General features: G+C 41.3%; 1 protein-coding gene and 1 long non-coding RNA gene across 2 annotated transcripts in view; one reads left to right on the top strand and one right to left on the bottom strand.

The window, feature by feature from the left end:
- The window catches only part of PPM1H (protein phosphatase, Mg2+/Mn2+ dependent 1H), an 88223-nt gene that overhangs the window by 68438 nt on the left and 5405 nt on the right, over positions 1-14380 (bottom strand). The window lies entirely within an intron of this gene.
- Positions 5510-5850, top strand: LOC310687958. Its single transcript, XR_014516679.1, has 2 exons — positions 5510-5559; positions 5595-5850. It is a non-coding gene; the product is annotated as an uncharacterized lncRNA (long non-coding RNA).

Genomic DNA, 14380 nt, shown 5'->3' with positions numbered 1-14380 from the left:
CTCAAAAAACAACAACCAAAAAACAAAACAAAAACCCATGTGAAATAAGGATGCAAAATTGTTTTGAGGCATCTAAAAATGAGAGACTTAAAGAAATCACATTCAGATGCCCTTTAAGGTTTCAAGCATGACAAGCTTTTTTTTTTCAAAAGGAAGAGAAAGGCCCTGTTAATATTAGACTCTGCCTCATACAGCCAGCCCTAAATATCACAAATACTGTGGCCTCTCTATTTAATCCACTAAAAACTGCAGTAAGATATTTAAAAAGGTAACTTATACAGCTAAGACAACCGTTTAAACGCCATAGCAGCACCTGAAAAACAGACAAGTCAGGATTTCAAAACCCTTGTAGTGATAACAGCTTGGATTGTCATGCAGTGTGGTTTTTTCACTTCTGATAGATTGCCAGAAAGGCAAGGGGGAAGAGCCAAGGCTTTTGGTTTCATGAGCCAGCTGATGCAGCGTTAGCAGAAGGCAAAGGAACCCAGAAACCGCCCATCCAATCTCCATTCCTCTCTGAGAACTTAGTGGTAACTTGGAAACAAATACAGGGGTCTCCCCACTTACCCAGGGGTTATGTTCCCAGGACCATGCATATACAGTGGTACCTCTGGTTACGAACGGGATCCGTTCTGGAGGTCCGGCCATATCCTGAAGATTTCGTAACCAGAGGACACATGAGCGGCATACCCACTTCTGGGTTTGTCATGTTCGCAACCCGAAGATTACGTTACCCGAAGGTAACATAACCCGAGGGTCCACTGTACGTGGAATCATGTAAGGTGGGGAACACCATCTAAAAAGCCTGTAAACACCCTCTAAACCTTTGGAAACCCTTGAAACCTTTGAAAAACCAGTAGCACTTACCATATTGGCATCAATGGTAATCTCACTCTTTCTCATCGCTGGAAACAATGAGAGTGGTAGACGGTACGCTAAAGTACCAGGCTGTGATTCAGAGGTAGACTGGTACCCCAAAGTGCTTGGCTGTGGGTCAGATTCACTTGGCTGTTGGGGTGCAATTGCAAAGGCTCCTGGGATTGCTACCCGCATACCCGCCAACATTTCTCCAAAGAAAATAGGGACATCCTAAGGAAAAGCAGGACATTCCGGGATGAAATCAGAAACCTGAACGGCTTCCTGTAAATCTAGGACTGACCCTGGAAAATAGGGACACTTGGAGGGGCTGGTATTCCTTGCCAAGTCTGAAGATGAGGTTGTGTTTCAGCTCTTGGCTAAGCCTCCATATTGGGTGTGCCCTTGGCAAGGTTTCTTAGCTTCATTCCATCTTCTTTAAAATGAGAATAAATGAAGGGAAGGAGAACACAGTCTTCATACTGCAATTCTATCCACAATTACATCAATAGCAATTGATTTCTGGGTAAACATATATAGGGTTACTCACTCAGCCCTGCCCACAGCTGCCTAAATCCCTTTGTCTTCAAGTTCAATATGATCAGCCTAATACGGTTGCAGCCTATGACTCAACTGAATCTGTACTGTTTTCAAGAGAAGTATTCTTAGCATGTTGGAATGTGTGATCAATTCGGTTCCTAAAATGTTACCACAAAGTGTTGCTCTAATTTATTATTTAACATGCTGCAAGCAGCATTAAGGCTTACATTGCCAAACAGAAATAATTAACTCCAGTAGGAACTTCAACAGTAACATACATCTCCCCTGAACTGCCAACTCTACCAGCTTGCTCCATCTAATCTTAAGCTTGCTGTGTTTATTTTTAACGTGTGATCAGTGCCTTCTCATTCAATAGCATGCTTCCCTTCCTACAATTTAAAAAAAATGCCGCATAAAAATGGGTGGTGGTTTTTTTTTACTTTTAAAAGCTCATGTAATAGAGCTTCCAAAAGAGAGCTGCTCATCAGATTGTGATTGCTTTATGTGAACTGATGGAACAGATTCACTTTCAGTTGATAAATGTGTACTTCATTTAATTTTTTTAAAGCCTTGCTGCAAACCGGCAGAATTCTGCAAATGCAAATAAAATCCACAAATATATGATCTTACCCACCCAGTGACCTTGACTGCATTAAGAAATCGTAGTTGGTAGAACTTCAAGATAGGATTCAGCATATATATATTTCTTACCAAATGTAATTTCTATGATGCTATAGATCAGGGCTTTTGACCACATTTGATGACCCTCTGCCATCAACATTCCAGCTCGAATAAACATTCTGCTGCCTTTTTCTTTTTTAAGGATATTAATCTGGATTTCAGAAATGATTGCTAACTCTCAAATGCAGAGAATTTCCTCCGCCAGCAGATCTAACTCTGATTGCATCAGTGTACAGATATAAATCTGTATTCCTCCACTTTTTATCAGTTTTGGGGGGGATTAGATGAAGATTTCAGAAATTATAAACCTTAACAGGAAGGCAGCCAAAATCCACCCTCAAGAGCTATGTATAGATTTGATTCCTGTAAAGCAAGAGAACCATAAAACAGGATGTCAAAGCAAATATTCGTCTTCCCGCTTATAAAACTGTAGCTGAGCTACAGGAATGAAGGTAATGAGGGATTCTGATTAAGAGGGTGATGGAGCTCAGGGGGTCCAGACTGCAAATCTAAGATGGGCCCAAGTTACTTTGTCCTGTGGCGCTTGATGAGGGAGAAAGGGAGGGGTTGAGTAAGGCTATGCGACCAACGATATACCGTATTGGCCCAAATATAAGCTGCACCTGAATATATACCACACCTTTAAAATTCAAGGGAGGGGGGGAGAAAAAAGACAATACCAAAATATAAGCCGCTCCCTTAAAATTCCGCAAGCACTCACACCCATTCCATTTTACCATATGTCTGTTTCAGCACCGATAACATAAAAGCCCATTTTTGTAAGGTCGCGAATTTAAGCCACACTTTAACTTTTCACGGTCAGAATTTGGAAAAAAAAAGTGCGGCTTTTATTCCAGCCAGTACTGTAACTATACAACCTTTAGAAGACATCTGAAGGCAGCCCTGTATAGGGAAGGGTTTTTTTAATATTTAATGTTTATGTTTTTATATATGTTGGAAGCTGCCCAGAGTGGCTGGGGCAACCCAGTTGGATGGGTGGAGTATTATTATTTTTTTTTTAAAAAAGACGTCCTTATTTTCATCGGATAAATGTTGGACGGTATGGAATACAGAAGCTTTCCTTCATGTAGGAAAGTAAGCAGTCTATTTTTCTTTGCTTTTGCAAGAGCAAAAAAAGAAAAGAGAGAGGCGAACAGCTACTAAAGGCAAACAGTTCAAATATTTATTCAAACACTAAAGCAGCTAAACATATGGCTGTATGTCTGGGAAAGCTCTAAAAACAAGATGTGTGGTTTCTTATGTTAAAATAATAATAATAATAATATGCAGGCATGTGCAAAATACAGATACTGCAAAAGGAGTAAATATATTTGTCCTCTAATCTGGAAGTATTCCCGGATGTTCTGTCATTTTTTCTTTTCTTTTCACACCTCAATAGCTCACACCGACCCCCTGTGACTTGTTACACATCTCTCAAAAACTGAGACAAGTGAAGGGAAAACTTCCTATTGTGCTGAGGTAAAAATGGGTTCATAACCTGTGTATTATAAAGATGGCTGGTCAAAGAAGGTGGGCCTCCATAATTCAGCGATAACATGCGCAAGTCAGTTACACCTGCTTTACTCCTTCCCATAGTTGAAGAAACATATTGGCAACAACAGAGATAAGGCCAGCTGGACTCCAACGGCCCTGAGGGTGCATTTTGAGATGGGGAGAGATAAAACCAAGCACCTTGCAACAGGTCAAGATCAAAGGGGGTCTGTCACCCATTTGGTCACACCAAAAGGCCACTTGAAGATGGGATTGGCACTCCACTGGAATTCACTGATAAATGGCAGAAGGACACCATTGAGGTAAGGAAGTGGAGATCTCCCAGGGTGAGAAACTTGGAAAGGAAAGGAAAGCACCTAGGTGAGAGCTGGATGGAGGGTCTGCCATTTTGCTGATTAGCAGCTAGTTTTGCTGCTAAAAGCATATGCATTTTGTACCTTGTTTACCACCACCGCCACCACCCACATTTTTTAATACTACTGCTACTATTGTTAAATGTGTATTATGGTTTAGTTTCACCAGAGAAGATAAGGTAACTTATATTTTTAAACTTTTGTATTATATGTAATATAGGTGTTCATTATTTTGAACTGTAGATTTAAAACTGTTTATAACTTTTAAAATATTTTTATATACGTGTGTATAATATAGACAGCACTTTGAGGTTTTTCTACAATCAAGTGGTCATTGATATATCTATATCATAGATATATAGATATAGATATAATCTATATATATCAATGTTTATATCTATCCACACACAGAGAGAGAGTGTGTGTTCTAAACTGCCCCATCACTAGGGAGAAAAACCATGATTCCCGACTTACTGCTATTTCCAAACTAGGGTTTGAAGTTTGTTTTGCTCCAAACGAACCACAAATTGTAGCCAAGGTTTCCTACACAGGTGTGTGTATGTGTGTGCAAAGATACCCAGATGCTGAAGATAAACCATTAACCATGTTTTACTGTGATGTACAAACTGGGCCAAAGCATGAAGATGACTTTGGTTTACATGAAAACAAACAGTTATGGCACATCACATCCTGAAGACCTGATAGGTAGACACTGGGAGCAGACTGATCCTTCAGACCCATAGTAACCCATTTCTTAGCTGCAAAAAAATGCCTTGGGATTTCCCCCCCATCTGTCTAGATTGAAAAGAGAGTGCGATGTTTCTCTCTTGAGAAGCAGAGATTCTACTTTGCAAGTCAGAGAAGGCACTCTAAGCATCACACTAATAATCTCTGTGACAATGGCACCTTGATAAGGAATGTCAGCTGGGTTTTGATGTGTGTGGTTCTTTTTATATAAAAAAAGCCCCTGCTGTCACTGGAGCTGTTCTGGGGAAAGACATCTCTAGCTTCTGTACAGCTTCACTAGTTTCAATCAATTAGTGTCTCGATCATAACCCCATTTGGAGTAATTAAAAAAAATCCCACACAATCTTCACAGCCACTAATAAGGCTAGCATATTTAATAATAATAATAATAATAATAATAATAATAATAATAATAATAATAATAATAATAATAATTTATTTCTACCCCACCCATCTGGCTGGGTTCCCCAACCACTCTGGGCAGCTTTCAACAGAACATTAAAAACAGAATAAAACTTCCCTAAACAGGGCTGCCCTCAGATGTCTTCTAAAAGTCGGATAGTTGTTTATTTCCTTGACATCTAATGGGAGGGCATTCCACAGGGCTGGTGCCACTACCAAGAAGGCCCTCTGCCTGGTTCCCTGTAACCTCACTTCTCACAGGGAGGGAACTGAACGGGCTGAACGATGGGCCGAGGCCGTTTAAGACTTTTAATTGTGCTCAGAAATGTACTGGGAGCCAATGTAGGTCTTTCAGGACAGGTCTTATATGGTCTCGGCGGCCACTCCCAGTCACCAGATGTCATGGTATTGACAGAGTACGAAGGGGAGGAGGAGAAGACGAGCAGAGGAAGGGGGGCAGGAAGAGCCAGTGCAGGAAAGGGGGGAAAGCCAGGAGGAGGAAAGGCTCTTAGATGCTGGAGCAGAGCCTCCACCCCGCACAGGAAGTTCTGGAACGGATAGCGATGCAGTGTCAGTTCCATCTGCTCAGGAACGGAGAGGGTTAAAGCGGAGAGGGCAGAGACGTCAGTTGAGAATGCCGCGCCTCTTCTGTTGGAAAAGGGACAGACGTAAATCACTCCAGGAATCTGACTCACAGGATTCGGACGTGTAATTATGTGTGCTGCTTGTACATATGTAAAATAAAGACTGTATCTATGTATCTCTGAGTGAGTAGAAGCACTTCTTGTGAAGAGTATTCTCAAGCCATCACACCAGTCTAGCTGCCGCATTCTGGATTAGTTGCAGTTTCCAGGTCACCTTCAAAGGTAGCCCCACATAGAGCGTGTTGCAGGAGCCCAAGCGGGAGATAACTAGAGCATGCACCACTTTGACAAGACAGTCTGTAGGCAGGTAGGGTCTCAGCTTGCGTACCAGATGGAGCTGGTAGATAGCTGCCCTGGACACAGAATAGACCTGCACCTCCATGGACAGTCCAAAATGACTGCGTACCTGCACCTTCAAGGGCACGGTTGTCCCATTCAGGACCAGGGAGTCCCCCCCCCACACACACACACCCTGTCCCCGCAAAACAGTACTTCTGACTTGTCAGGATTCAACCTCAATCTGTTAGTCGTCATCCATCCTCCAACAACCTCCAGGCACTCACTCTATTCTAGGTACCACTGGCAGTGCTGCATGAAGACCAGGCTTTCTGCTTATAGACATCCACCTGCATCAGTACCATCTTTGACATTTTGCTGCTAGCTAACAATCCTATGGATATGTGGAAAGCAATAATCAATGAAGTACTGTGACTATGTTTACTGGCACAGACATCTTATTGACTGCAACCAACTTTCTTCCTCATGCCATTTCAAATCAAAGTGTTAACAACAACTTTATAAACTCTCTTTCTTCGGAGCTGCTATTCTCAGAGGATAACGTCTCTTTTCACTTGCACTGACAAACAATATTACAAGGCAGCCATTTAGCAAGGAAGATAACATGAAGTAGCAATAATTGATATGAAGCAGTCATAAATCTGTAATGACAACTGGGACACATAAGCAGTATATTACTTACAAGGGAGACACAATAAGAAATTTCAAGTACAGCAACAGAGAAAGGAAGGATGAGAGGGAGAGTTGCCAACTCTTCTAGCTACTCATTATACAAAACAAAAGCTTTCTCCTAATATTCACTCTCTGGCTGCCTGTCAAGATAATGTGACCCTCAAAATCTTGAAGGTCAAAACCACATTGAAAGAAGCCTTCTACAATCTGGATCCTTCCAGATATTTTGGACTCCCAACTCCCATAAGTACCGAATTTTTTGCTCTATAAGACTCATCAGACCAAAAGAGGCACCAATTTTTGGAGGAGGAAAACAAGAAAAAAAATATTCTGAATCTCAGAAGCCAGAACAGCAAGAGGGATCGCTGTGCAGTGAAAGCAGCAATCCCCCTTGTTGTTCTGGCTTCTGGGATAGCTGCGCAGCCTGCATTTGCTCCATAAGACGCACACACATTTCCTCTTACTTTTTAGGAGGGAAAAAGTGAGTCTTATAGAGCAAAAAATACGGTCATTACCACTGACTATGGGAGTTGGGAATGCAACAATACCTAGAGCAGCAGTTCTCAACCTGTGGGTCCCCAGATATTATTGGACTACAACTCCCATCATCCCTGAGCTCTGGCCTTGCTAGCTAGGTATGGTGGGAGTTGTAGTTCAACAACATCTGGGGACCCACAGGTTGAGAAAGGCTGACCTAGAGGCAACCAAGTTGAGGAAGGCTGGGAAACAATACAGTGGTACCTTGGGTTACAAACGCTTAGGGTTACAAACGCTTCAGGTTACAGACTCCGCTAAACCCAGAAATAGTACCTCGGGTTAAGAACTTTGCTTCAGGATGAGAACAGAAATCATGCGGCAGTGGCGTGGCGGCAGCAGGAGGCCCCATTAGCTAAAGTGGTGCTTCAGGTTAAGAACAGTTTCAGGTTAAGAACGGACCTCCGGAACGAATTTAAGTTCTTAACCCGAGGTACCACTGTACCCTTCTTGAGGTCTTGTGTAAGGTGCCAGCCCAAATCCAGCATCAAGAGTTACACTATCAGAAGCCAACATTCCACGCTCAGGAACAGACTCCACAGCACAACTCACCCATTAATACTGCCATTTACAGAGGCCACTCCCCTGTTCCACCTGCAAGAATGCTTGGAGATTTAAAATGCTATGAAATACCTGCAACTCCTTTGAAAATGCAGTGTCAAGATTAAGATCAAGTTCACTGCGACATAATGTTACAAACATGTGAAAGGGAGTCCAAATCATTGTTTCAGTCCACTTGCTCACAAGCTCCTTTTCAATGACTCAAAGTCGAAGACGACAATGAGTTTCGAAATAAATCCCATCCAAACAGCATTTTATCATAGGCAATCCAAAATCCCACAAATAGATGCAAGTCTCTTGATGTAGTTCTAACGGGGGCAGTGGGACCTGCAGAAAAGGCTGCATTGTTGAGACATTTCCAAAATATCATCTAGAGCAGGCATGTCCAACAGGTAGATCGTGATCTACTGGTAGATCACTGGACGTCTGTGGTAGATCACTGGCTCCCCTCAACAATGATCAATAACTTTGGTTCCCCTAAAGAAAGCTCAATAACTTTGCCCTGCACCCCTAAAAAATGTGCCTTCCTCCTTCCTAAAAAAAAAGCTCATCAACTTTGACCTGAACCCCCCAAAAGGGGGTAGATCACTGCCAGTTTTTAATTCTGTGAGTTAAAATCTCACAGTCTCTTGGAAGTTGGCCACCCCTGCTCTAGAGCAGGGAATCGGGCAAGACAGAACAGGATCTACTGGATAATTTTGCAGTAGATTGCCATGGGTTTCTAACTCTCAACTGTCTAACAGTAACAACAATCAAAAAGTCCATTCCTCCTTCTAAATTACGGTAGCTGCTGGAAAAAAGACACTTGGCGAAAGAACAAGGGGTCTGTTTTGTGTGAAAGGACTTGTGAGCTTGGTTCCAGTGTGAGTACAGGTTTCTGGGTTAAACATGTACTCAGAGGCACCCTTCTTCCTGACTCCTTAGCACATAGCTATTCACCTGAGAAACTATTCTGTGTCTACTCAGGCACCAGGCACATTTTGCACTCAACTACCAGCCACTCGCAACCAAGTGAAGATGCCTGGGTGCCAGGACGGCACATGACATATCCACCATCTGGAGGTACATGCCTGGGGATCATTGGATCTTGACTGTTTGCACACACTAATACCACATCCTGTAGAATTTTATCAGTCATCTGCACAGTCAGTATGAATTTCAGGAACCAAAATGCTTTCTCTGTGCAGCCTGAGCAGAAACAATGAACAACACTATATCTAATTGTTGTAGCTTCACTTACCCCACCCACCCTACTGCCCTGCTCATAGCTGTAAAGAATATTCTTATGTTATGAATGGTCTGTGTCACCACTAAGAAAAAAAAGGTAGGAACAGGCCAAGAGATATGGGGACTGTCCCTGGGTAAAGTGACTTTTCTCCTTTAAGTTCTTAAAATACTGAACCTAGCTCAAGGTTGTCATCTGTTTAACTGAGAATCAATCACAGTCAGTCCATCATTTGAAAAATAAGACATATCACATGGGGAATATGACACATATCAGCCACTTCCATCACTTACATATTCCAGTCTGCAATGATAAAATGATTGTTTTAACTAGACATTTTATTGTTCTTCCATTGGTTATTTCACATTTGTAAAATGTGGCTCCATCTTTTAAACAACTGTGCATAATATTTTGAAGTTTTCAGCCCATGCCACTGTGCAAAAAGTCAGTTTTGAGTCCCAGTTCAGTCAGTCTTAGAAATATAAGTGGGACGTGGGTTGCGCTGTGGTCTAAACCACCGAGCCTCTTGGGCTTGCTGATCAAAAAGTTGGCAGTTTGAATCCCCACAACAGAGTGAGCTCCTGTTGCTCTGTCCCAGCTCCTGCAAGTTTGAAAGAATACCAGTGCAAGTAGATAAATAGGTATCACTGTGGCAGGAAGGTAAATGGCATTTCCATGCGCCCTGGCTTCCATCACGGTCTTATGTTGAGCCAGAAGCGGTTTAGTCATGCTGACCACATGACCCTGAAAGCGAGATGAGCACTGCAACCCCATAGTTGCCTTTGACTGGACTTAACCGTCCAGGGGTACTTTACCTTTCTACCTTAGAAATACCACAGTTTTGAATATATGAAATATTCTGACTGTCACTCAAATATGCTAATATAATACGACAGCTGATTACCAGTTTCAAAGAACTACTGCGAGCTGGAGAGATATGGTGTCATGAATAAGTTTTATTACTGGGTGGCACGGTATTTACTTCATGTAAATGAATGCCAACGCATAAACTATAATGCATGAACATTGTTGGTGAACTGGAGTTTCTCCACTGCTGCCATCACGATGGGCTCTAAAGTGAGCTCTCATGTTGAGTCAGATTCGTTTTGGAGGCGTCTCCCTGTTTCATTGCCCACAACTCCCTGGCAAAGCAAAAAATCTCTGTTCAGTGGGAGTGAGCATTTAGGAGCTGCTGTGTCAACTGCCTAACTCCTTTCCCCACAGAACAAGGGCTTTGATTGTAAACTCTCCAAGACTCTCAGGAATCCATCAGCCTATGGGGTGGGTTATCCAAATAAGCTCACCACCCCACGGCAGACTGCGTGTCTAAATCTCACTGGGAAATGCTCCAATCATGACAACAGAGTCAAAGAGTGTGCTCTCCCATTTTTCAAACCAATGCATTCCTACTTAGCTATCTACCACTTGCTCACATACATTTTGGTAAAACATGCCAATTCATAAACCAAAATGCCCCAAACATTCGAGCCTTTCATGCTCCGTTGCAGTCATTCCCATACAGATTCTTTCCTTATCCCTAACCTGTCATTTTCTTTCTTTTACAAGCCCTATTGTACACTGGGTAGACACTTTCAGTGAATTATACCAACATTCAAAACACTGTTGATTGTTTTGGATGCCAATTCCTATTTGCCTGCACCTGTACAGCTGTGCTAACAATCTCTGTCTCTCTCTGTCTCTCTCTCTCTCTCTCTCTCTCTCTCTCTCTCTCTCTCATATTCACAACCAGTTCAGACCTCTTCAGAGCATGGGAAGATTTTTTCTTTCTTTCTGTCCCAGTGAACTTACTTGCATTAAATATAATTTGCACTTTCGTTCACTCGGTTTGGAGATACCATTCCAACATTCTTGACAATCTGCTTCTGAATCCATTCAGGGACCATCTGATAATGTGGCCACTTCATTACTCATTCCAACTTCAAATCATTTAAAAAGTAAGTTTAATAGCACTGGTACCATTTGGATCCTTCAGTCTCAGCTGCTTCCCCTGTCTCCCACAGAAAATTTATTGTGTGACTTTTCTTCTACCATTTAACAGATACAGAAGAGGATATGTTAAATTTACACAGGAGCTCTTGGTGAGAAAGTATGGATTTCCAACAAAGCTTTTGATGATTTGCCAATAATATAACAGTGACAGTTTATACAGCTTGCTAATACTGTCAGAGGACTCCTAAAGATGCATGAGGTAAAGTTTCACACTTTTGTTATTTTCTGCATCTCCCTACCTATGAATGCAGAAACCATATAGGCTTCTTTGTGCACAATTTGTGTGCACAAATCTTGCCCTTCCAGTGTTCAAAAGTCATCCGAGAGTTTTCCATTGCTGTATTTATGTAGATCTTGGTTTTAGGCTTTATTTTACATTTAAATTGTCTTATTTATTGAAGCCACCCAGAAAACTCTTATGTTGAGAAATGGCATAGAAATTCTGTAAATAAACACATTAGCGTAGGAATACAAAGCCGATGCTTTATGTGTAAAACATCAGGCACAGAACATCACTGATTCCTCTCCATGGTAAAGAAAATTCAAATATTGAGAGCACTGTAAATAATATTACAAATTCTCTGCTGCTTAAAAGCTACGTGTCCTTTAAAGCCAAAACAAGTTACTTGGCAAAACCAGGGAGAACCGTTACTAAGCATTATGATGTTTTAGCAAACAAGTTCTTGGCAAGCTATAGGCTCCTGTAAAGTGATAATTTATATAAATATTGCATTACGTGGCTAAGCATTCTTATAGCCCAATCCTAAAGCACAGTACTTTGAAGAAAGCTAAAGCTATCATCTCACAATTCATATTGATTATTTTTTGTCCTATCCTTAAGTGATGTGGCATTAAATTGGTACCCTTTGCATTTATTTGTTTTTTGAAAACAACGTTCAATTAAAGACCTTTCCGAGTGGACCAAGTTCAACAACCACCCTTGCATAACCTCCTCCATGTGACAGATGGAAGATCTATCCTTGTGTGAGCAGCACATACTGCAGTGCAAAGTGTGGAAGTGACTCAGCAGGGTTGATGGCAACGTACCTCGTCCCCCTCAATGAATTGCTGGACTGTCTGTTCATAGAAACGACTATGTGTTTATGGTGGGGGGGGGGAGAGGAAAGCTGCACTCTGGGGCATATCTGAATATCTTATTACATTAAACAATAATAAGACCACAAAGCAAATAGTTGCCTTTACCTAGATTAACACATCCGCAAAGGTAAGTGTTTCACATAGCTACAAGATAAAATTCTATAAAGAGAAGGCCAGTCCAAACAAGGCATTGTTAAAACACCAAAAACTTGTGAGTTATGATACTAGCTTGTTTAACTAACCAGTTTGCTTAAAGCCACAATATCTGGTTCAAACATAATGCTAAGCCCGGTTTCTTCAAAAATGAAAGTAAACACTGGACGAGTCCTTCTATTTGCATATTGGGAGAGGTATGATTCTCATTCAACTTTTAACTTTCATCGCCACAGAAAACCCTAACATTGGATACAAACAATAGTGATTAGATTCCTTGCTTTCTTTTTCTGTTGCTGATAGCACCATCAAAATAACTACTAATACATTTAACTCTAACTAATGTACTCTAAAACTTGGGTGTTTCTACACCACAAGACTTTGAGACCAAAAATACAAAATCCTAACTGGAATCCATGCTCTGGAGCAGAATCTGGCAGTTAGACAAAGCAAATAAAATATATGGTTGAGCCTACTTATTTCTATCTGATGCCAAAATCATCTTTATGAGTCAGTGGAAATGTACAGCTCTTTACTAAGTTAAAAAGATTGGAAGTTGTTAGGCTAAATAATGTGAAGAATCACAATAAACCACTTTGATAGATATAGGATCTATCAACGGTAAATGGTTAACGACTAGTGTACTTAAATGCGAGTAAATACCTTTATTATTCGGTGGGGGGAGACAGTTGAACAAGTACAGATTTTAGACTCCTAAGTGTAAATGGATCTGCTTAAAGTTTAATGATGGAAGGGTAAAGTATTATTAAATTTCCACTTGTCTCCCTTATTGAAAACTATAACAAAAAGAAAACACTAGTGAGTGTTTCACCCACTTTCTGAACTGCACTTCCAGGCTTTCTTCAGCATACAGAGATGATATCTGGAAAATGCAGGAAGCTCAATATTGCTTGGCAATGGGTACTTTTGTTTGAAATCCATTGTCACTATTCTTCTGCAGCGCTTCCCATCATATTCCATGCATTCAATGTTTTTCGTTCACATGGTGTCAGATTATCTTGCATGAATGGGGAAGGGCTGTAGCTCAGTGGTAGAGTTATCTGCTTTGCATGCAGGAGGTCCCCGGTTCAATCCCCAGCATCTCCAGGTAGGGCTGGAAAAGACTCCCTATCTGAAAGCCTAGAGAGTCACTGCCGTTCATTGTAAACACTACAGTGGTACCTCGGGTTACATATGCTTCAAGTTACACACTCCGCTAACCCAGAAATAGTGCTTCAGGTTAAGAACTTTGCTTCAGGATAAGAACAGAAATTGGGCTCCGGCGGCACGGCAGCAGCAGGAGGCCCCATTAGCTAAAGTGGTGCTTCAGGTTAAAAACAGTTTCAGGTTAAGTACAGACCTCCGGAACGAATTAAGTACTTAACCCGAGGTACCACTGTATATGATTCAACCCAGCCAGATTCCATGTAACACATAGGAAGGCATGGCGTAATGATGCAAGATGCCAAGACATCACAAAGTTGACTGTGGGGGAGGCAGCACAATCCAACTGTTTATTCTAGTGAGGGTACAAACAAAAGAAGGACAAGACAGTAGGAATTATTCCAGGGAAAGTGTCCATTATGACTGACACTCCCACCAAAGTGATTCTTGATTTATTTATTTTACTTTTGTGGCTGTATATTGTAAACCACCCTGTGATCCTCAGATGAAGGGTGCCACAGAAATTTAATAAATAAAAATAATAATATGCTATGTTATGAATAATATGCTATGTAAATAAATAATACACCATGTAATATTTACGCAACAACATCTACATGAGAAAACACAAAAAGCCACCTAATGAAAGAAAAAAGTCTCCTTGTTCCTCACTATTTTCACAAAATTATTCTTGCAGCCAAGTAGCATTGTGTTTTACAGGCTTACAGTTATGCAATGCTACACCTACATCCATTAAAGGCTGGAGATCACCACACAGCAGGCCTGTGGTATAGAGAAGTACTGTCTAGGCACCAGCTTTCTGTCTTTCCAAAAATAATGCAGAAACCATGCTCACAGAAGAGTAACAGTGCAAATTTGGGATACTGAAGTAAATAGCAAAAGCTGCATTTACTTCAGGAAGGTCAATACTT

This window comes from Podarcis liolepis, assembly GCF_965112155.1.
Source record: "Podarcis liolepis genome assembly, chromosome: 10".
NCBI classification, from domain to species: Eukaryota; Metazoa; Chordata; class Lepidosauria; order Squamata; family Lacertidae; genus Podarcis; species Podarcis liolepis.
Note: the sequence above shows the minus strand (reverse complement) of the source record. Positions and strands in the feature narration are given on the sequence as shown.